This window comes from Meles meles, chromosome 14 (assembly GCF_922984935.1).
Source record: "Meles meles chromosome 14, mMelMel3.1 paternal haplotype, whole genome shotgun sequence".
Taxonomy (NCBI): Eukaryota; Metazoa; Chordata; class Mammalia; order Carnivora; family Mustelidae; genus Meles; species Meles meles.
The window spans coordinates 46,085,744-46,111,239 of NC_060079.1; the positions used below are offsets into that span (position 1 = coordinate 46,085,744).

The 25,496-nt window shown below is 37.0% G+C and overlaps 1 protein-coding gene across 5 annotated transcripts in view; it reads right to left on the reverse strand.

Moving 5' to 3' along the window:
• Positions 1–25,496, reverse strand: part of PCDH9 (protocadherin 9) — a 924,405-nt gene that overhangs the window by 745,962 nt on the left and 152,947 nt on the right. The gene's annotated exons all lie outside the window — the stretch shown is intronic.

The window sequence follows — 25,496 nt, forward strand, 5'->3', positions numbered from 1 at the left end:
GCCATCTGACAAAAGAAAAGCCTTCTTTGCAGTTACCAAGAGTGGTAAGGGAGAAATCTGCAGAGGACGCAAGACTTCTTTCACAACATTAACCATCTCAGATAATATAAAAGGCAAGCATATCTCCTGCCATTTCACTGTGTGACTGCATATTGCACATTGTATCCTGTAAGCTCACATTTGCAGAGGCAGATATATGTTGAAAGGGAAGAAAAAGATAATCATCAGGAACTATGAACAACTGTGTGTTCCTTACAACATCTGGAGTGCGGGTCTTAAACTGTTACATTTTTTTAAAACTTTCAAAATTGTATACAGATAGATTTCATTCAGCAATGTAGTCAACTGCAACATTATTCTGAAATCAGAAGTACTGGGAGTGAATTTGTGTCCTACAACAATTTTGGAGAAACTAGCAAAACAGGCTTCAGCTTAATTAATTTGATGTAGATTTGGTCTTTTCTAATGTGTTTGAGAACAAAAGGATATATTCATCACTTTTCTCTTGAAAGAGAAGCAATCTAAAAAGCAAGCATGAAAAGTTTCCTAATCCAGGTCAGAATTCGCTGGACAGTAAGCAGTTTCAAAGAAACCAGTATGATGTTATTATACTCTATACCTTTCTAAAGATTATGTAAACCAGGATAGGGTAGATATGCCTTAGTACACAGCCCCCAAAACATAGTAGTTTAAAGCAAATAAAAAGGATTTATTCTTCACACATATTACACGTCTACCACAGATCAGCTACAGGCCCTGCTCTGTGTCCTACTCACTTTGGGATCTTAGCTGATGGAGCAACTACTCCCTGTAACACTGCTGGTTGCCATGGTAGAGAGAAATATAGAGTTCTGGACAATCTTACACAAGCAATTACATGCTCCCGCCCAGCAGGAATAAACCTCACTCCTGCCCACAATTCATTGTGTACTATTCACAAGAGACCATCTAACCACAAGGGCGTCAGGAAGTATAAATACCAGAAGAAGCAGCCACCAATTATTAAGGACCAACTAAGTGCTCAGTTTGGGGAGGCGCTTTAATTAATTAACATAATTTTAATACATGCAGTAACTCTTGCAGGTAGATACTACTAAGGTTCCATTTAGCTTACTGAATGAACCTGTGGATCATAGAATTTAAGAAGCTTTCCAAAGCAAAAGAGCTACTGCTACCTAACAATGGTCACCCTCCTTTTTCTACACTGTACTGCAGATTCTCCCATTAGGTCTCAGGTACTATTTAATTCTTCACCTTAAAGCAACAACAAAGTGTATGCTGCATGCATAGGGCCATTCTGATGTGACTTTGAAATTTAATATAACAAAACGTAATGGGATTCATGATATAGAACTAAAAGTTTGTTTAAATTATTTACAGAAAAGAAAGCACAACCTTGGCTTTAAAAAAAATGTGGAGGGTGCCTGGGTGGCTCAGTTGGTTAAGCGACTGACTTCCGCTCAGGTCATGATCCCGGATTCCCGGGATTCCCACGTCAGCCTCCCAGCTCCATGGGAAGTCTGCTTCTCCCTCTGACCTTCTCCCCTCCCATGCTCTCTCTCACTCTCTCTCTCAAATAAATAAATAATCTTTTTTTTAAAAAAAAAGTGGATACTCTTCATACTCATTACAACTCAAAAATATATCACCATCTTCCTCTGTCTTCAGTGGGTATGTTCCAAGGCCTTCAGTGGATGCCTCAAAACTGTGGGTGGTACTGAACTCTACATATGCTATGTTTTTTTCCAACACATATTGACCTATAAAAAGTTTAATTTATAAATCATGCACAGTTTTGGGTGCAATTGTAAATGGGATTGACTCCTTAATTTCTCTTTCTTCTGTCTTGTTGTTGGTGTACAGAAATGCAACTGATTTCTGTGCATTGATTTTATATCCTGACACTTTACTGAATTCCTGTACAAGCTCTAGTAGTTTTGGAGTGGAGGCTTTTGGGTTTTCCACATATAAGATCATATCATCTGCGAAGAATGATAGTTTGACTTCTTCTTTGCCAATTTGGATGCCTTTAATTTCTTTTTGTTGTCTGATTGCTGAGGCTAGGACTTCTAGTACTATGTTGAATAGCAGTGGTGATAATGGACATCCCTGCCGTGTTCCTGACCTTAGCGGAAAAGCTTTCAGTTTTTCTCCATTGAGAATGATATTTGCGGTGGGTTTTTCATAGATGGCTTTGATAATATTGAGGTATGTGCCCTCTATCCCTACACTTCGAAGAGTTTTGTTCAGGGAGGGATGCTGTACTTTGTCAAATGCTTTTTCAGCATCTATTGAGAGTATCATATGGTTCTTGTTCTTTCATTTATTAATGTGTTGTATCACATTGATTGATTTGCGGATGTTGAACCAACCCTGCAGCCCTGGAATAAATCCCACTTGATCGTGGTGAATAATCCTTTTAAGATACCTAGGAATAAACCTAACCAAAGAGGCTAAGAATCTATACGCAGAAAATTATAAAGTACTCATGAAAGAAATTGAGGAAGACACAAAAAAATGGAAAAATGTTCCATGCTCCTGGATTGGAAGAATAAATATTGTGAAAATGTCTATGCTACCTAAAGCAATCTACACATTTAATGCAATCCCTATCAAAATACCATCCATTTTTTTCAAAGAAATGGAACAAATAATCCTAAAATTTATATGGAACCAGAAAAGACCTCGAATAGCCAAAGGAATATTGAAAAAGAAAGCCAAAGTTGGTGGCATCACAATTCCGGACTTCAAGCTCTATTCAAAGCTGTCATCATCAAGACAGCATGGTACTGGCACAAAAACAGACACATAGATCAGTGGAACAGAATAGAGAGCCCAGAAATCGACCCTCAACTCTATGGTCAACTAATCTTCAACAAAGCAGGAAAGAATGTCCAATGGAAAAAAGACAGCCTCTTCAATAAATGGTGCTGGGAAAATTGGACAGCCACATGCAGAAAAATGAAATTGGACCACTTCCTTACACCACACACGAAAATAGACTCCAAATGGATGAAGGACCTCAATGTGAGAAAGGAATCCATCAAAATCCTTGAGGAGAACGCAGGCAGCAACCTCTTCGACCTCAGCCGCAGCAACATCTTCCTAGGAACAACGGCAAAGGCAAGGGAAGCAAGGGCAAAAATGAACTATTGGGATTTCATCAAGGTCAAAAGCTTTTGCACAGCAAAGGAAACAGTTAACAAAACCAAAAGACAACTGACAGAATGGGAGAAGATATTTGCAAACGACATTATCAGATAAAGGGCTAGTATCCAAAATCTATAAGGAACTTAGCAAACTCAACACCCAAAGAACAAACAATCCAATCAAGAAATGGGCAGAGGACATGAACAGACATTTCTGCAAAGAAGACATCCAGATGGCCAACAGACACATGAAAAAGTGCTCCACGTCACTCGGCATCAGGCAAATACAAATCAAAACCACAATGAGATATCATCTCACACCAGTCAGAATGGCTAAAGTTAACAAGTCAGGAAATGACAGATGCTGGCGAGGATGCGGAGAAAGGGGAACCCTCCTCCACTGTTGGTGGGAATGCAAGCTGGTGCAACCACTCTGGAAAACAGCATGGAGGTTCCTCAAAATGTTGAAAATAGAACTACCCTATGACCCAGCAATTGCACTACTGGGTATTTACCCTAAAGATACAAACATAGTGATCCAAAGGGGCCCGTGTACCCGAATGTTTATAGCAGCTATGTCTACAATAGCCAAACTATGGAAAGAACCTAGATGTCCATCAACAGATGAATGGATAAAGAAGAGGTGGTATATATACACAATGGAATACTATGCAGCCATCAAAAGAAATGAAATCTTGCCATTTGCGACGACGTGGATGGAACTAGAGGGTATCATGCTTAGTGAAATAAGTCAATCAGAGAAAGACAACTATCATATGATCTCCCTGATTTGAGGACATGGAGAAGCAACATGGGGGGTAAGGGAGATAGGAGAAGAATAAATGAAACAAGATGGGATTGGGAGAGAGACAAACCATAAATGACTCTTAATCTCACAAAACAAACTGGGGATTGCTGGGAGGAGGTGGGGTTGGGAAAGGGGGAGGGGGTTATGGACATTGGGGAGGGTATGTGCTATCGTGAGTGCTGTGAATTGTGTAAACCTGGCATTTCACAGACCTGTACCCCTGGGGATAAAAATACATTATATGTTTATAAAAAAAAAAAAATTGGAAGGGGAGGTGAACCATAAGAGACTATGGACTCTGAAAAACAACCTGAGGGTTTTGAAGGGTCAGGGGTGGGAGGTTGGGGGAACAGGTGGTGGGTAATAGGGAGGGCACTTGCATGGAGCACTGGGTGTTGTGCAAAAACAATGAATACTGTTACGTTGAAAAAATAAATAAATCACGCACAGTAAGATATGAATGACAAAAACTAATAGTACAACAGAACAATTATACCAATAAACTAATAAATAGCATGAGTGTGCTTGTGATGACATGGGATGATAAAATGCCCACCTGATAGAGGCATTGTGATGTAGCATTAGACTACTACTGACCTTCTGACAGTAAGTCAGAAGGAAGGCTATCTACTTTCAGGCTACCCTCATTTGACTGCAGAAGGTGAAACCATGGATAAAGGGGGGACCACTGTACTACAAATAAGTTGGGAGCTTCAGGGAATGTGGTGATTTGACATGGTATTTATAGAGCATCAAGAGCCTATAGGAAAAATGAAGAGGAAGCAAGAAGGTTTGGGCATAAATTATTCAATAAAAAAGAAATATGATATGCTACCCTCTGAATTTCCCCTTTTGTCTCTTTTCCTTTGCTTAAGTAGATATCTTGGCCTTGGTTTTAACCTCAGAAAATAGCCCCATCTGGTCCCAGCTGTTAAAGTGCTAGAGACCTCTGTTGAGCAGCATCTTCAAAATTGCCAAGTGTTCTAACTCCTTGATAATGGAAAACAGTAGACTGGAAAATTACAGGAGATTGGTTTCCATAGACTCTTGTTTACAACTGTAGCTGGTAAGTAGACAGCTCCAACTCATTCTATGGCAAGTGGTTTCTCTGAAAATCTCCAGATCAAACAAAACGAAACAACTGTGCAGCAAATTTTAAATCCTATTTATTCTTTCCTAAGGAAGTGCTGCATTTTACAGAGACAATCAGCCTGAGTACCAATATGAGAGCCTAAAATATTTTCCACATTTAATATAAATATTATGAGCAGAAGAAATTATCTGAATGGTGATAAAATAATAAGGAACAACTATTTTTAAAAACTTAATAATCAGTTAGTGTTTTTATCACATCAAATGCATTGAACTTCTTTGAACCGAAGTCTTTTCATCATAATGTACTAAATTAAATATCTGTTCCTTGTAGAATATGATTCTGCAAAACTAGATTAAAATCAAATCATGGACACAATCAATTTTACTTACAATAATCCTAGCCTACTGAGATTCCAGTCTAGTAATCATAATAAATGTCTCTCCCCCTCATGTTTTTTTCCAGGTTTAGACTTTCCCCAAAAGATATAATTTGTCAACCACGCACATTTTTTAAAACATATTTCATTAGAGTACTATGAGGAGAAAAAAATGGCAAGCATTTCAACAATCCTTTAGGGTATTCCAAGGGAAAAAATATATGTCTATGTTTCTGTATATGTGTGTATATGCCTGGGTAAAGAGATAGATGTTTGATAGACAAATGGATATTGATATGTACATCTGCAGAAATGGAATCCAAACAGACCTAAGGGATTACCTGATTTAAGAAAGAATGATAAATATTTAAGCTGTTGTGGAGGAATTACGCTGACACTGGATCTTGGGATTACTTCTCACATAAAACTCAGAGGATTTGGTATCTTGTCAGGAAACTGGAATGAAGCATGCTTACATGATGTTAATCATGTATTTAATCATTCTTTTGTTGCAAGTCCACTGAATGGTGATAGATAAAATGAAAAGAAAAACATGCAAGTCCCCACTTGCCACATTTAAGCTTTTTAAAAGGAGAACAGGAGTTTGGATGTGTTCATTTAGGGAAAAAAAAGGTTTGTTGTTGTTGTTGTTGCTGTTGTTTAGTTTGGTTTGGGTTTTGGGGGGAAGTGGGTTTTTTAATTTGTTTTTTGTTTTTTTAAGATTTTGTTTATTTGACAGAGACAGAGATCACAAGCAGGGGGAGGGAGAAGGCAGAGGGAAAGGAGAAACAGGCTCCCCACTGAGCAGAGAGCCTGACATGGGGCTTGATCCCAGGACCAAGGCAGATGTTTAACCTACTGAGCTACACAGGTGGACCACAAAAAAGTTTTTATTCACCTAATTTTAAAATAATACCCGAGAAAAGGTAAACTTTCATTTAAATATATAATTATGCCTTCACAGATTTTATTCAGTTGTTTAAAATTATATTCTTGTTTTAGATATTAACTGAAGTCCAATTCCAACCTAATAGTGAGATAGAATTAAGTTTGGAAGTTTTGTTCCCCCCCCACCAAAGATTTTATTTATTTATTTGGCAGAGAGACAGCAAGAGAGGGAACACAAGCAGGGGGAATGGGAAAGGAGAAGAAGGCTTCCACTGAGCAGAGAGCCTGGTGCAGGGTCCTGGGATCATGACCTGAGCCTAAGGCAGATGCTTAACAACTGAGTTGCCCAGGCATCCCAAGTTTGGAAGCTTCTTAACCATGTTATATAAACACCAGGAAACTGTGAGGGTTAAAAATTCCATTAAATATTCCATAACGGTATGGTTTACATGATATAACTTTAAAACAAAATTTTAGTTTGGAACCTCAAAAATTCCAATGACAAATACTACCTACCACCACTGCTGCTTTGGAAATGAGGAAACTGTGACTCAGATGATATGAAAATCATAAAGTCATATGGTTGTTGGGGGCAGAACAGGTTTCATCACACAAGTCCAATATTCTTTCACTTGATATGAAAGAATTTTGCTCTTGTTACTCCTTTTGTGGTACTTTAATTTTACAATTAAAAGAAATTAAAGGGTACCTGCTTGGCTCAGTCAAAAGAGCACACGGTTCTTGAACCTGGGAATGTGAATTCAAGCCCCATGTTGCACACAGAGATTACTTTAAAAAAATTAAGACTATGAAATAAAGCATATATTAAATTGAATACTTAGGCATCAAGTTGGGAAATAAAAATCAGTGTATATTTTGAAAGATTAAAATTTAGAGAAGCCATAGTTAAAAAAGAGTCATTCCCCTATGTTGCCTATAAATGTACACAGTGACACAAGCTATGGCTCTAACAATCACGTTACAATATGTTTCCTTTCACAAGGCACCCCTCCCTTAAAAAAGGTGAAAAAAAAAAAAAAGATGTGTTTTCTATTATATGAGGGTTAAGGGTTGTTCCTCACAACATTTTTTTAAATGGAAATTATATATTTGTGCATTTTTAGTCTATCGATTCAGTGGAATACCTGGAAGTCATTAAAAAGCAATCATAAATTTCAGTTAGTTTGAAAACCCAAAGAAAAAGTATGCTTTAACTTAAACCACATATGCAGGAGACTTCTTTTCCTTATTTTTTAAGTTGATTTTTCACACAGAAAAATGTTTTTTATATCTGTTATATTTTGCAATTCTAGGGATTTTGTCAGTGTTTTTCTTGCTGAATGGATAATGGATATGGTTATCATGAAATAAAAGAAGCTATTTCTTAATTTTCCACATTAATATACACCTAGTAATTTTTTACATGTGACCAATTTCAATACGCCCTATTTTGTTGCAATTTGTTTGAAGTCATACAACATTTCCCTAATCAGATAATAAAATTATGCACTTATAATGTCCCTTGATGGAGGTCCAGGACATGCTACCTCCAAAATAGGTCTCCTTGGCATTATGAATATTTTAAGTTGAAGAGGCTTGAGAAAACAACAGAAGCAGGAAGTTCAATCTGACCTTACCCCAGCCTTCTCCTCTGAAATAGGTCATAAAACTCTCATGTGAGAAGATTCCCTTCATATGTGGAAGAACAGAACATCCTTATCTCAAAGCAAAGGAGTGTTGCAAAGAATGAGAACAAATAGGCCTCGCTAAGTTTTCCTGGTTTACTATATTTACCTCATACTCTTTGACCTATCATATCTCTCCATGACTGTCCACTTTCCAGGAAACCTAGCATAAAAATACTCAGGTATGTTTCTTTGGGTCTTCATTTTCTTATGAAGACTCCCATGTCACATGAAACATAAACTAAACAAATACATGTGCTTTCATCCTGTTAATATGTCTTTGCCAGTTTAATTTTCAGATCCTCAAGGGATCCTAAGAGGGTAGGTGGAGGAAAACTTTTTCTTCTTCTACACCTATCACTGTTATAGTTAAGAGCAGACACAGCATATCCATATTAAGTAAATGAGTCTATATCCTCAGCGGCATTGTTGCCTATTAGCGGTGTTGAACTCTGCTTCCCAGAGTGATAAATGGCTAAGACTTGGAAACCACTTAGGGCTGTCATGCCTGCCAGGGTTATTCGATGCTTTTCTTTCTCCTTTTCTTTTTTTAGCCAAGAATTCCAAACAAAATCTTTTCATTCTTATTTCTAACCATTCTTCTTTATATTGTCCCTCAATTTAATTGTGGGAGAAGATTTCTGTTAATGAGCAGAGAATTGGCAAGTTAAGTTCTAAACCAGGACTGTCCTGTAGAAGACATAAGCCATATATGCAATTTTAAGTACCTCAAATAGTCATATCTTAAAAGCAAAAGGAAATAGGTGGAACTAATTTTAATAATGCTTCTTATTTTACCCAATATATCCAAAATACCATCTCTTCAACAGGAAATCAATTTAAAATATTAATGAGATCTTCATAATTTACATGGGTATGTGCACTGTCTTTGGAATTACTGTGTATTTTTACCCTTAGAGCATATTTCAACTTAAACTAGTCACATTCAAGGGCTCAGTTGCTACATGTGGCTCATGAGTACCCTATTAGACAGCATAGTCTTTACTAATATAAAAGGTCATTTCTCTTCCCATAGTAGTCACTTTGTAGCCCTGTGACTTTATTTCTGTTAACCTTGGCAGGGGTGGGGGGTGCAGGGGAATGAAGGGGAAGAGAAATTTTTTTTAATTTTTTTTTAGGATTTTATTTATTTATTTGACAGAGAGACAGAGAGAGAAAGAGAGAGCACACAAGCAGGTGGAGCGGCAGGCAGAGGGAAAAGGAAAAGCAGGTCCCCCCCACTGAGCAGAGAGCTGAACAGGGGCTCAATTCCATGACCCTGGGATCCTGACCTGAGCTGAAGGTAGATGCTTAATGACTGAGCCACTCAGATGCTCCAAGGGGGAGAGCACTTTTAAAGACTAAAACAAAGTCACCAGAGTTAAAAAAACAAAACAACAACTAAAACTAAAATCTGAGTCTATTAACTTCCAAGGGAATGTCTGGCAGTGAAGTATGCTGTATAGATAACTGACTTAGGGAGAGAAGTCCATGGTTTGAGTGCTGGGCCTCTATGAAAGAGGAGGGGGGATTTCATGCAACATATACTAATGGTAGCTAAAGATGAAAAGCTACCTCTTTGTGTGTTAGGTAAATCTGGTCAGGATTTAATGGCAACAATCCTCAGTGAGAAAAGTTTTCAGTTACTTCCAATAAAGGTTTGTCATCCCTAGGTCACTCAAAGTTCACAGTTCCTTACTACTCTTTTTTTAGTAGAACCACTTGTGGTGGCACAGCATTCAGTTTTGATAGCTCATAACTCCTGGGCAAATTTCTCAATTCCTGCACATACTTAATTTACAACAGAATAACCCAAGAAAGCAATGTAAAACAAGCAAACTAAGTAGAAAACAATACCAAATATTTTCCAATTTTACACAGTACCAGCACAAACAATAGTACTGATAAAAATCAATATATATTTAGTAAATATTACCTCATTTAAATTTTCTTTAAAAATTTAACTGCAACTATTAAAGAAGAGGATATTCTAGAAGATGATTTTTTATGTAAAGCATATTCATTAAAAGTTTATTTTTTCAAGAAGCAGTTATCAACAAAAATTAGTTTTGCATGCACATGGTGTATGCATTATACTAAAAGCTGGATATACAAAGATGCCTGATACGTGATCTCTATCGAGCTATAGTAAAGAGACTATTTATTGTGCTTACAAAATTAGGAGCTTCGTATTTACTACATTTAGCACAATGCCTTTAAAGGTTGAATATTACCGTTGACATTTGACACATGAGGAAATTGAAATTCAGAAATATTAAATAGCTGGGGTGCCTGGGTGGTGCAGTTGGCCAAGCATCAGATCTTGGTTTCTGGCTTGGGTATTTTCAGGGTCCTGACATTGAGCCCGCTTAGGGCTCTGCACTCAGTGCAGAGTCTGCTCAAGACTCTCTCAAATAAATAAATCTTTTTTTTTTAAGAAATATTAAAACAAATATTAAATAGCCTATTCCTGTTTCTGCAGGTAAATGGCAAAGTCTCCATTAGAACAGGTGCATTTGAACCCAAACCTCAAACTCACTTCTGAAAAGCATATTGCTTACAGTTTAGAATCATCTAGCAAAAGATTGAAAGCAGAAAAAAAATAAAGGAAAAACGATCTTCTTTCAAACACTTGCCAAAGTGGTACACTTAATTCATCAACTATACATTTAAGAACACTAAATGTAATTTTAAATCCTCTCTACCTGTGAAAATACGAAGGGCTAATCCAATCAGAATGTTTATCTTACTTTCTTGCCATCTCTTTGAATTTAAAACTTGCATTCTGTTTAGAAAGGGCCCTAAAGCTGCAGGGTTGGTTCAACATCCGCAAATCAATCAATGTGATAGAACACATTAATAAAAGAAAGAACAAGAACCATATGATACTCTCAATAGATGCTGAAAAAGCATTTGACAAAGTACAGCATCCCTTCCTGATCAAAACTCTTCAAAGTGTGGGGATAGAGGGCACATACCTCAATATTATCAAAGCCATCTATGAAAAACCCACCGCAAATATCATTCTCAATGGAGAAAAACTGAAAGCTTTTCCGTTAAGGTCAGGAACACGGCAGGGATGTCCATTATCACCACTGCTATTCAACATAGTATTAGAAGTCCTAGCCTCAGCAATCAGACAACAAAAAGAAATTAAAGGCATCCAAATTGGTAAAGAAGAAGTCAAACTATCACTCTTCGCAGATGATATGATACTATATGTGGAAAACCCAAAAGACTCCACTCCAAAACTGCTAGAACTTGTTCAGGAATTCAGTAAAGTGTCAGGATATAAAATCAATGCACAGAAATCAGTTGCATTTCTGTACACCAACAACAAGACTGAAGAAAGAGAAATTAAGGAGTCAATCCCATTTACAATTGTACCCAAAACTATAAGATACCTAGGAATAAACCTAACCAAAGAGACTAAGAATCTATACACAGAAAATTATAAAGTACTCATGAAAGAAATTGAGGAAGACACAAAAAAATGGAAAAATGTTCCATGCTCCTGGATTGGAAGAATAAATATTGTGAAAATGTCTATGCTACCTAAAGCAATCTACACATTTAATGCAATCCCTATCAAAATACCATCCATTTTTTTCAAAGAAATGGAACAAATAATCCTAAAATTTATATGGAACCAGAAAAGACCTCGAATAGCCAAAGGAATATTGAAAAAGAAAGCCAAAGTTGGTGGCATCACAATTCCGGACTTCAAGCTCTATTACAAAGCTGTCATCATCAAGACAGCATGGTACTGGCACAAAAACAGACACATAGACCAGTGGAACAGAATAGAGAGCCCAGAAATCGACCCTCAACTCTATGGTCAACTAATCTTCGACAAAGCAGGAAAGAATGTCCAATGGAAAAAAGACAGCCTCTTCAATAAATGGTGCTGGGAAAATTGGACAGCCACATGCAGAAAAATGAAATTGGACCACTTCCTTACACCACACACAAAAATAGACTCCAAATGGATGAAGGACCTCAATGTGAGAAAGGAATCCATCAAAATCCTTGAGGAGAATGCAGGCAGCAACCTCTTCGACCTCAGCCGTAGCAACATCTTCCTAGGAACAACGGCAAAGGCAAGGGAAGCAAGGGCAAAAATGAACTGTTGGGATTTCATCAAGATCAAAAGCTTTTGCACAGCAAAGGAAACAGTTCACAAAACCAAAAGACAACTGACAGAATGGGAGAAGATATTTGCAAACGACATATCAGATAAAGGGCTAGTATCCAAAATCTATAAGGAACTTAGCAAACTCAACACCCAAAGAACAAACAATCCAATCAAGAAATGGGCAGAGGACATGAACAGACATTTCTGCAGGGAAGACATCCGGATGGCCGACAGACACATGAGGGGGTGCTCCACGTCACTCGGCATCAGGGAAATACAAATCAAAACCACAATGAGATATCACCTCACACCAGTCAGAATGGCTAAAATGAACAAGTCAGGAAATGACAGATGCTGGCGAGGATGTGGAGAAAGGGGAACCCTCCTCCACTGTTGGTGGGAATGCAAGCTGGTGCAACCACTCTGGAAAACAGCATGGAGGTTCCTCAAAATGTTGAAAATAGAACTACCCTATGACCCAGCAATTGCACTACTGGGTATTTACCCTAAAGATACAAACATAGTGATCCGAAGGGGCACGTGTACCCGAATGTTTATAGCAGCAATGTCTACAATAGCCACACTATGGAAAGAACCTAGATGTCCATCAACAGATGAATGGATCAAGAAGATGTGGTATATATACACAATGGAATACTATGCAGCCATCAAAAGAAATGAAATCATGCCATTTGCGACGACGTGGATGGAACTAGAGCGTATCATGCTTAGTGAAATAAGTCAATCGGAGAAAGACAACTATCATATGATCTCCCTGATATGAGGACATGGAGAAGCAACATGGGGGGGTAGGAGATAGGAGAAGAATAAATGAAACAAGATGGGATTGGGAGGGAGACAAACCATAAATGACTCTTAATCTCACAAAACAAACTGGGGGTTGCTGCGGGGAGGTGGGATTGGGGGAGGGGGAGCGGGCTATGGACATTGGGGAGGGGAAGCGAACCATAAGAGACTATGGACTCTGAAAAACAACCTGAGGGTTTTGAAGGGTCAGGGGTGGGAGGTTGGGGCAACCTGAGGGTTTTGAAGGGTCAGGGGTGGGAGGTTGGGGGAACAGGTGGTGGGTAATGGGGAGGGCACGTTTTGCATGGAGCACTGGGTGTTGTGCAAAAAGAATGAATACTGTTACGCTGAAAAAATAAATAAAATGAGAAAAAAAAAAAAAAAAAAAAAAAAAAAAAAAAAAAAGAAAGGGCCCTAAACTATATTTAGTTGCACAATATTAATAGCGAGGCAAGAGGCCCAAAATGGATTGATTACATTAAGTCCCCTATCACCAAACCAAGACTTCATTACAGTTTAGCTCTCCCAGAAAAGGAATCTTAAACGAGTCAATCAGGAATCACCTGATCAACACTAGTGAGGCAATCTGCCTGACCGACCCCTGCCATGCCCTGAAGGAAAGTAACCTCACAATAACCAATCCGCTCTTTTACTGAGTGTTCCCTCTCGCTTCTGCTCCCTTCAGCCTATGTCTTACTTCGCACAACTCCCCTGAGCTCCTTCCTGTCTGCTAGATTGGATGCTGCCTGATCTGAATCAATTCTTGCCTAGATAAAGTCTTAAAGTTTTTAGTATGCCTCAGTGTGTCATTTAACAGTTCTGGTGTCAGAGGAGAGAGCCAAAGGAGACCCCGAAAACCCAGAGACAGCGAGCAAAGGAACACCGACTGCCTTGAGCTGTACCTGTGGAGCCCCTTGGGCGGACGGCCTTCCTGCTGCCTCAGGAGGTAGTGGGAGTTCCTGGCTCAGCAGCGTTTCCATTATCAGCTTCCAAGCTTTATCTCAGCGTTTCTTTTTCTCGCGTGGTCTGGCTTAAAAACAGGACTGCTCCAGGGTCAGCCTCGCTCTGACTTAGAAACCGGGCTTGGTCCGGGATCGGATTGGGTCCGACTAAAATATCGGGCCGGGTCCGGGGTCAGAATGGTTCTGAGGTCACTAGCTGTGTCTTAGAAACCGGACTGGGTCCGGCGTGGGACTGGGTCCGACTCAGAAACCGGGTGGGTCCACGGTCAGAATGATTCCGGAGTCATGCTGGTTCTGACATAGGAACTGGACCGGCTGGACTGGGTCCGGGGTGGGACTGGGTCCGACTCAGAAACCAGGCTGGGTCAGAACCGTTCCGGGGTCAGACTAGTTCTGATTCAGAAAACCGGCTTGGTTGGACTGAGACTGACTTGGAAACCAGGCGAGGTCCACGGATGGACTGGTTCTGACTGAACGTGAACCAGATCCGTGTGAGGCCTTAGGTGAGTAAAAAAAAAAAAAAAAAATTTAAGGCTGAACAATCAAGTTAATCATACCAAACATCATCCTAAATTACAATGGCCACAGGAGAAAACTTTCAACCATTTTAGATAAACCTTTACTGAGGTGCTCTAGAGATAAAGGGGTCACAGCAAAACACTCATTGAGGATTAAAGAAAACACTCATTGAGGATAAAAGAAAAAATTATTTTTTTCTTTCTTTACAGTTTCTAGTGACCATGATGAAACCCACTGGGACAGCCCATTCACTCTGAAACCTACAGAAGTATCCTGGAGAAACTGGCAGAAAGGAGCAAAGGGCGAGAATTCTTAACCACAGTCAGCTCTCCGGGATCTCTGCTGTAGTGCTGACGGACAGAAGGTAAAATTTCATGGTTTCGTTCCTTTCCAGACTAGGATTGGCTGACAAGAAAACGTTTACAACTTAGATGTGCAACTGTGGCTCGTGAGTTTTCCCCTCAGGTACGTATTGGTTGCCCATCTTGTCTTGCCCAGAAGCAGCTTTTGCCTTCTTGTTTGTCTCCTTTTTGTATCCTGAGAACTGGACGTGGCAACTCTCAGGTTGGGGAACCCCAAAACGTGACTGAACAGAAATGTGGGCTGCACCTATTTGTAGCTAGGGTCCTACTGACTACCGCCAATTCTTGGGAATTGACTAAGGCTTTTTTCTTTTGGTTATCTTTGGGAGTGGCTCTGGATCTTGAGAGAGTAATGTCCTTTGCACCCTTTTTGGAGTTGCCTCTTGCTTCCAAGGAGTTAAATACTGCCAGGACTATTTATTGTTTGTCCCAGCTGAAACCTAACGAGATATTTGAAGGGTTTTTGTTTTTTGTTTTTTTTTTCTTTTTCAGTAGCCAGAAGTTGGGCAGCTTGGCACCTGATAGAGTCTAATAGGACTTACAGCCTGTCCCACTAAACTCAAATGAAACTACATACCCAGTTTATCTTTTAATAATATAAAACTTCCATTCTTAAATTTCTAAACTTCCTTAACATTTTGAAGTTGAGGATGTTGCTACAGTAATGTTTTTGTAAAAATGAAAGGCAAATAAAACCACTTGATTCACTTTTAATGCTCACTTTTTAAAGCATATAATAAAGTGCATTTAGTTTACAATTTCATAAAACTACTATTACTCATTATAATTACTGTATCAGTTATATCAGTAATTATATTCTAATGAATTTCTTAAATAACTGCAAATATCCTTTCTTTCAAGAAAGATTAGTTAATGAAGAGAACATCATATGTGATAGAAGTATCTTTCTCCATCCCCTGCCCCCAATTCCTCCAAAACTCCAAATAAACAGAAATGAGCTGAAGTAAGAGCAACCCTTATTTTCTGTGTTGGTGTTCTGTGGTGGAGAAAATAGCAACCTAACTGAAAAAATTTTGAAGTACTATTCAGTTTGCAGTTGTTTTTAAAATTGTATCCAGGGTCGCCTGACTGGCTCAGTGGGTTAAGCATCCAACTCTTGATTTCGGCTCAGGTCATGATCTCAGGGTGGTGAGATCGAGCCCCATTGGGCTTCATGCTCAGCACAGAGCCCGCTTATCTTCCTCTCTCTCTGCCCCTCCCCTTCACTCATGCGTGCACATGCTCTCTCCCTCTCACTCTAAAATAAATCTTTTTAAAAAATGAAATAAAATAAAGTTCAAATATTTTGTGATTAGCAATCTACTAATTATAAAAAAATTCAACCAAAATCAGATTCATAGGATTACAATCTGCCTGAGAAGGATCAGGCTGGTTTCAACTTGCTTGATTTTCTCTTACTTCCCAGTCCACACTGAGAATGAGCAGCTTGATCTCTCGCTAGTGCTTTTCACACCCTATAATAGAGCAGGTCCTTTCTTTCTGAATTTGCTTTTTGCAGGCCACAAAACTTCTTTACATTACATGTATTTACTGTGAGGAAATTTCCTCTAATTAAATTCTTGGGTTTTTTTTGTTTTTTTTTTGTTTTTTTTTTATCCTTATGGAGGCTAAGAATAAACAGTACTAATGGGAACAGATTTAGGCAGATTAATTGATTAAAAAAAAATCTGTGGTGTTAATTGCTGTGCTTCTCTGAAAAAATCCTGGGATTGTCAAAAGCAGGGTATATTCATAGGAATGTTAGGCATGTGAATATCATCCATTGTTTATGTTACATCTTCAAGTAAAAGACTAAGAACCTCTTTTGAAAGAGACCATTAAGCTTTCCTCTGTCTCTTGACATTCTGTGACCCAGAATGCTTCAAGAGCATTCTGAATGATTGGCAAATCACATGCCACCATATGAAAACTAAACAAGATAGAATACGTTATAAATACAAAATACAAAATACAAAAATATATGTTTTAAATAAAATGTGATTGTTTTCCATGTAGGGGTTTTTAATAGCTACCATATTAGTACTTTGTTTTATTATGGGATAAATTAAAAAGTATTTATCCCTGATTCTGTCCTCTGAAAAGAAATGTTTAAAGGCACCAATCACAAGGAGCAACTGGGTGGCCCAGTTAGTTGAGTGTCTGACTCTTGATTTCAGCTCAGGTCATGAACTCGGGGTCCTGAGAGATTGAGCCCCATGTTGAGCTCCACAGTCAGCATAGAGTCTGCTCGAGATTCTCTCCTTTCTCTCACTCTGCCCCTCTCCTTATTTTCTCTCTCGGATGAATAAATAAAATCTTTAAAATAAAATAAAGACACTAATCACAAGATTTCCACCTGGCGTTCAGTACTGCTAAGCATAACTACTGTAAAGAAAAGGGAGGCTTATATTACCTTCACAGTTTCCAAAAAAAGTTCATTTAAATCTGCCAACAGATATTATGGAGGTTTGTGAAATCACTAACATGGAATGTAAGGGGAATTGGACAGCCTTTCACTGTTAAGTATGAGAAGTATTAACACTTTACAGTTTGCATGAAAGTTGCCTTTCCTATTTTTAAACCTTTCCTCTTCAGGCTCACAACTGTTTCAGGAATCTACCTGCTGTGCTTGTTTTTAGTGATTACATAGTACAAGCAAAACAACTGTTTTATGTTGAGCCTATCACACTTCACCTAAGCACTGCGATTGCCACTGATTAAATTATGCAGAGGCCATGGAAAATCATATCGAGTCTTAACATATATTTTCTCCTTAAATTATGCAACTTTATAGCTATCTTTTTTAGGAAAAAAAAAACATTGTGGTCTCTAGTAAGTATTTCTAAATATTTGTTCAGTTCAGCTCTTGAATGCAAAATCTAATAATTATATATAAATTGGTTCATTCCCCCCCCACACTCCCAGCATTGGCACTCAAATTATAGTTTGCATCTGAACAATGCTAAAATGCGGATTCCTTACCCACACTTTCCAGAGATTCTAATTCAAAGGTCTGGAGCAGTAATCTGCATTTTCCTCAAGCTCCTAAACTGTGGGTAGTCTGCCATATATTTGACAAAATGTCATTCAAGCAAATTGAAGCAATAATATGAACATTCAGATTTACATATTCATTCCTCCTAATTTCCCAAGCAAAAGGCACTTTCTCTTCAGGGATTTTTCTCTTTAAGGAAAATCAGCTTTCTCTGCCCAACCCTCTGTACCTGGGCATAATAGAGAAAACAGGAAGAACCACATTATGAAATGACAGTATAATGATCAGTTGTAATAGACTGGTAATCCCATTTCCCTGTTTCGTGCCTAACTACCACAGTGATTTTTCTTAAACAAAACGAACAATGACCACCCTCCAAATCACAAAAGACAAAATATAAAAAGCAAAACTCACCAAATACTTTAAAAAGTCAATGGATATTACATGTAATATAATCCTTGACACCTAGATTGGCAAAATTTTAAATATTCAAAAACTTATTTCTTATATTGGCAAAATCAATGGCAAGAGTAATATGATAGCATCTATCAAAGCTAAAATCATCCTAATCTTTTATCCAGTAATTTTAAAAATAATTTTCCTAGAAAAATAAAACACATTTACTTAAAGTGTATCAAGAAAAAATTAAACTGTTCAATAGTAAGAGAATACTTAAGAAACATATGGTTCAATGACCCATTACCCCAAAAATCTTAGTAAAGTTCCCCAAGTGACAATATGGTTAATGTAATTGAGTTCCTAGTAGAACCTAAAGAGTTTTACATAAGACTTATTTCAGACAATTGAGAGATGTACCTTTGAGCACACTAGGAGTAATTGCTCACCTTATGAAGATATCAATCCCACATTGTTGACAGTAGAGGGTGGGGTTCTGCATACTGAAACCCAAGGAGGAGGAAGGGAATTTCTTACATAATGTACTTCCAAGATTTGGTGGCAATGTTAGGTAAATATTCCAGAATTTCTACAAAAAAGCATGTGTTTGGCTATGTAATAATAAATAATAGAAAAATCTATTAGCTACCTAGCTATCTCCCTATAATAGTGAATATTATGGAGTAAAATTCAATATAAGAGTGTTATATCTTGAAAATCATCTAACAGGATATTTATATCCTGAAACACCTACAGGTAATTCCATTTATAAGGTTATCCAGGGGAAGAAAACTCAAGACAAGTGCTAGAGAATGGTTCTACTCAACTGTAAAAAAATAAAAGTCAAGCGAAATTGAGAAAAACTTGAAGGGTGTATTGCAGCCTGATATGTCTTTAATATATGATTTATAATCTTTAAGTAAAAAGGAATTATGAGTATATGATTTTAGTATTAATATGTAAAAGATTGTTTGGAACTTAAAAAAAAAGCTTTTATAGAAACTATGGTTCTCAGTATATATTGGTTTATTCTAACACTTGAGACTAAGAGAATTCCCTGGAACCCGATTAGACACTATAAACCTGAGCTGAAGCCAGGATTTGTTTGTCCTAAGTATAGACATTTCTTAGGTGCCTTATGTTGTTCCAATGGGAAATGGATCTTCTATTTCAATTCCTTAGTGTATTAGTGTGATAGACAAGAAAAAAAAAAAAAGTACAACTTTTTGTTTAAAACGAAATACTTAGGAAAAAAAAAAATCAAATGCTTAAAAGCAGATAGCCAAATGATCAAAGTGTTTCAGGACACCAAACAGTATAATTCTCCTACATGAATCATTTTCAACATTTAGTTCTCTCTTTTGAAGTAGTTTTTTTTTTTTGCTCAAAACTTCTCAGTCAATTCAGTACATTTGTTTTTCTTTGGGGAACAAGATTATTGTTCTTCTTGTGAGTGCACAAAAAGGAAGGTTATTGAAGTCAGTTATGAGAGAGGGAAAGAAGAGTAAAGGAATTGGGAATGTTTTGATTTTCTGGAAATATAAAGTTAAAACGACAACAACTACAAAAACTAATCTGATAGATGTAGCTTTTACTAATGCTCACTGGGTAAGTTACAAGAAGATTCTAGGACATTCCCTTCTATACCCCTTTCCTTTTAAATCCCAACTTTCTTATGTAATATAACAGTTGAATTAATTCAGTTAATTGTTTAAAGGAAAAAATGTGATTTTTAAAATCTGGTTCTCATAAGGGAAGGGAATAGAGATCCTTGGATTCTTTTTCAAACTTGCTTTGGGATCCCAGCTCTCGCTTCTCTATAAAAGTTCATTCTTCCTGGAGGGACTGAGCAATCACTAATGTTTTCTCTGATAGTTTCCATAGGCACATTTCAGAATGTTTCTTAAAATCTCACCATCTATTTTCCCATCTAGTTGAAATTCCATCCCACCTTTCTGTACTATAACTCATCATATGTATATACTTATTTCTGTGCCTTTCTAATTTTTTCACACACAGCCTGATAATACTCTTAGATTCCAATTTTAAATCTTTTTAACAATATCCATTGTTTCCTTACAAGAAATTAAAACACTCCATCTGAATATTTCAGTTAGAATTTTTCAAATGTGTTCTTTTTATTCAAGAAAATAATGATTAAGTGAATGACAACACTGTGACCATTGCTAATAACAAATAAAAATGCCAATGCAGCATGATATGTCAAAACTGTAAGAAACTCCTACTCTACTTTGTGGAGTGCTATCTAGTCCCATTATGTAATTCTATAAATTTAGAGATTGGAAAGCTTTGGAAATAATTGACAAAAAATACTGACAAGGCAGTGATGGGAATGTATTATTAATATAATTTTCACATACAAAAAGACTTAACCTAAATTAAAAGTTTGAAGAAAAAAAATAATTAAAATAAGCAAATATGTGGATTGCCCAAAGCACTCCACTTATAACTTCTATTCTTCCAACCATTTCAAAAAAGAAAATGATAATAGTTACTATAGTAAAGGGAGAAAAACATGTTGAGCACATTCCATGTATCAAATACTGCTCTAAGTACTTTACCTGCATTATTTTAGTTAAAGATCTTTTATAGACAAGAATAAAAGCAAATCGCTTATTTGGAGAGAGTCCATACATAGAGATTTAGCGTAGTGGAGCATTTGATTTGTGGAAATATATAACATTCAGTACATTTGTGAGAAGCTATGCCTTTTTGTATGTGAAGAACTAGAAACATACTTTGGTAAATCAAATACCTGTGTAATGAAGCAGAAGAAAGTATTTCATTCAATGGAAATGGCTAGTCAGCTCAGAGGAAGACAAGTTTAAATCAGCAAGCGCTACAAAGCATAGGTGCTATAGCAGGCAAAATGGAGAGACTGTGGGCATACCGAGTGGTAACACAGGTATAGTGTGGGCTTTTGGTCAGTAAAGACTTCTCAGCTGAAGTGTTTTTTTTAAACCAACAGCAAAACTACCAACAAAGGAAATAGTGTTTGTGACAAATGAATCTGCATCTACAAAGTCTTCTTTAGTTTCTATGAAAACTGTTAATAGAACTGATCATAAAACTTTATGAACGAAGCTACTTTTCCAAAGCTAAAGGAAGAGAAATAAAAGTACATCTATTCAAGACTGACACCAGCTATGCTCAATGTATGCACAATATAGAGTTTAATTGTCCTATTCAAAGTAACTTAAGGCATGTTTATTGCCATTGCTTCAACCTCTAAGAAGTGAATGTGTAAAAAGTGGCAGGGTACCAGTGTTTAAGGTCTGATCATGTCTGATTAATTTATCCAAAATCTGAATTCTTCCCACCACATTCATTACTAAACATCTCCTGCCTGATAATGGAAGAGCCTCAGATGAGGTTGTCCTATTTCCGAAATTGCTCTCCTGTGGTCTCTTCTCAAAAGAATAAGCAGAATGAAGACCAGAGTGAGATTATGTCACTGCTCTGTTCAAAAATAACAACCTTTAATTTGATGTCATGTCATAAAAGAGACCCGCCTCCACCCCATAATCATCATCACTCACCACTCTCTGGCATTGTCTCCTGCTACTTTCTGTACTCTCTTTTCTCCAATCTCCCTGGCTCCCTTGCCCTTTTCTGAATGTGACAGGATTGCTCTCACCTCAGGGCCTATCCCCTAGCTACTTTTCTTCAATTCCTCACTCTTCCTTGGATACCTATTTGCCTGCTTCAGCTATTTCTGTGTTTGTTTCTCAAATGTCATTTTGATGAGGTGTCCCTGATCACTGTTTTTTAAAGAGCAACTAATCTCCTCACCTCCCTGGTATACTTCTATACTCTGCTTGATTTTTCTCCTAACATTTATCACCACTTGATAAAAATCTTACCTTTATTTTCAGTCTCATCCCTCTCAAATGTAAACGCCATTTAAAAAGGAATTTTTGCCCCTTTTGTTCTCTACCATATCTTTGGTGGCTAAAATAGTATTCAGCACATAGTAGATGCTCAGTAAATATTTTTGAAAGAGTAAATGGATGACATTAACATTCTTTGAGAAATTTAGCTTTTAAATTCAGAATCACTTCTGTTCCCTCCCATTCTTTAATCCTACTTGTTATCTCTCCCTGCATCTTTGATTCTTTTGTCAACATTACATTTCACTCACAGCTATTAACTTTTCATATTAATATTTAGAGCATCATTTTTTCAGTTAGTACAACAGATACTGAGTGTGCAGCCAACCAGTCCCCTTATGAATATTCATTATATATATATTAATTTAGATATAGTTCCAAATGCTAATTCTTTCTAAATGATAGTGCTATAGAAATGTCTAAAACATCTCAATGTCTTTCCATTAGATAAAGTACGCATTGCAAAGCATGACATTTCAGGTCCTTCATGAGAAAGCTCCTTACCTGTGTTATATTCTGTATGTTCCAGTTAACAAAATGGCTTTCTTCCAGATGGCTGTGATGTCAATGGACATCAGCCACTCAGATCTCCTTCAGACTTTATAAGAGCCACAGTTAGGCATAGTCTTCAGCAGCTGCCCATTGATACTGAAGCCAAGGTTCCTTGGGTTGCTTCCTACCAAAGGCTAACAGTGGCAGGAGGACTAGTGCCAGTGTCTTGGCTCCCAGCTGTGCCATCAGCCTGGATAAGTTTTTCTCAGACCTGCACTGAGTCCTGAGTCTCCTATCCAGTCCTCCCTTACCTACCTCAGATTTGAGATCTGAATTTGAGACCTCTAGGTTCTCTGTCTTCCCCAAGCTCTTCCCTCTTTATCCTTCAATAAATTGCTTATAGATCTCTTCTGATCCTGCTGCCTGCTTCTCTTGCAAAATTAGATACTTGTTCATTGATCATCAAAAGTGTTAATGTATTTCAGCCACTCTTTGCTCTTCCTACAATGCCTTCCTTCTCCTTCTAAAGAAAGGCCTAAATCTTACTTGGCCATAAAGTGGCAAACTCAGGGATTCAACTGTGCCTATATATCCCTACCATACTCTGTGCAACTTGTGAACTTTTATAAAAAATCTTTTATTTTAGCTCTTCCTATATAATATGTCATCCTCCTTTTGGACTTCAAGCCTCTTGATGGCAGGAACCATGTCTTATTTAGCTTCATAAAGTGTAAACACAGAACCTTGGAAGTTGTAGAAATTCAATAGGTATTTGATGAATTAGATTGCTGAAGGTTCTTTATTAAGAGAGAGTGAGACTAGTGTATCAAAATAAAGTACTATTTACGGTCTAGAGGCCCTCTTCACATTTATATCTAAATTTTTCATAACATTCCAATAAATCAGAAAGTAAATCTCTACTACAGTTATGTAGTGGCCAGTCTGGATCTGGTCCACAGATAAGAAACTATCACTTTACTGTAGTGGACAAAGTCGAAGGCTCATGGTGACGACTTTCTGCATTAAGGGAAATTAGCAAATCAAAATCAGTAAAACAGTTTGGGATTTCAGAAGGAATAAACCTAATTATTTTAGAAAATAAAAGGAAATTTCTTTAAAATATTTTATTTGTTTGAGAGACAGAAAGAGCATGAGCAGGGCAGAAGGAAAGAGGGTGAAGGAGAAGCAGACTTCCCACTGAGCATGGAGCCTGATATGCGACTTGATCCCAGGATCCTGGAATCATGACCTGAGACAAAGGCAGATGCTTAACCAGCTGAGCCACCCAGGCACCCAATAAAAACAAATTTTTAATATTTAGGCAAGCTGCCTTAAAATCAACTGCCCAATGTTAACAGCCTATTAGGGTGGTAGTCAACAGATATAGTCAGTGCTGAGTGGATAATAGAAGTGTCAACAAAAACATAACCCATGAATTAACCCATCTGTGATGAATATTTATTTATATTAGGTGTGCATAATAAACACCTGAAATTATCTGTGTGACCTTGTTATAAAGGTCTAATGGAATAAATTTCATTATTTTGCAAAAAGTACAGTGACTTTTTCATTAGCAAACCATTAAAGCATTGTCAATAAATCTAACTTAATGAGAGGTGTACTTACAATAAGGTAGTAATGATGATAAAAGAAATCTCTGATTTAATTTTGAAAAAAAGGAATACCCATACCTAATCATCCTAGAGTTTAAACACTGTTCAATTTATTATATTGGAAATAGCAAGACTGACTCAAAGAAATGAAAGACAAGGATATAGAGAACATTGGTAATTCAAGAATGAATTATGTGTAATAAACAGTTATTTGTGGTGCTAATACTTTAAGCAATGTAATCACTTTTGTTTGTGTTCTTTTTTCATGCATTTAAACAAATACCATCTGTGGTTAATGACAGTCTCATAGAACAGGATGTTGTTTTATATGATTACTTCTGGGGTATGTTGAAACCCAACAAATGTAATGTAATCTGTATTCACTTCCCTGTACTGCAAATCTTTTGTTCTTAAAATCCTGTCCTAACTTTAGTATTAAATTTATTATTAATATCTGAAATGTAACATTTCTACTGTACTGAATAGTTTCCTGGAGACTGACTAGGACTAGGAGTTCAACAATTTTACTTTATCAGATTTTTGTTAACTTTCTTTTAATCAGTGTTCCTGTTTGGCATCTGACAAGGTATTATTTAGGTATAGTACACTCACAAATTTTGCTTAATTTTGCTTAATATTTCTCTGAGTTGTGGTTTAATTTTTAAATCAAAACTTCACCAATTATTTCATCTTTTTTATCTTCTACTATTCCTTATTCTAGATTTCAAAGTTTTTCTCAGATTTTGGAGAAAAATTACCTAGTTAAAAAGCCAAATTTACAAATGGTACTTTTTATCATCCCCAGGTCTGTATTGCTTCTTAAAAAAAAAAAAAAAAAAAATATATATATATATATATATATATATATATATATATATATATATATATGTTTTCAGAGCTATACCCATTTACAAATCCCTAAATATACAGGCCAAATAATTTTACAGTGCTATATTTAGGTAAAAATTACCAGGAAACTTACAAAACTCTATCTTTTCAGACATCGATTGCTACTTGTTCTTTTGCGAAATGAAAACCTTAGTCTAAAAAAATACAAGAATGTCTCTGGAGCTCTCAATGTACCAAGTAATTATTCAAATTAGATTATAAAGCTAAAATAAAATTAATGACAACGATCTTGAATCCTGGTTAACCAGGAAAAAGGTTTTCTTTTTTTAGCTGGATAAACTTAAAGATAACAAGTGTATAAAAAGTACTGTTAATCTCTATGAATTGAAAATATAGGCATGCCTGGATGGCTCAGTCAGCGAAGCGTCTATTTTCAGCTCAGGTCGTGATCCC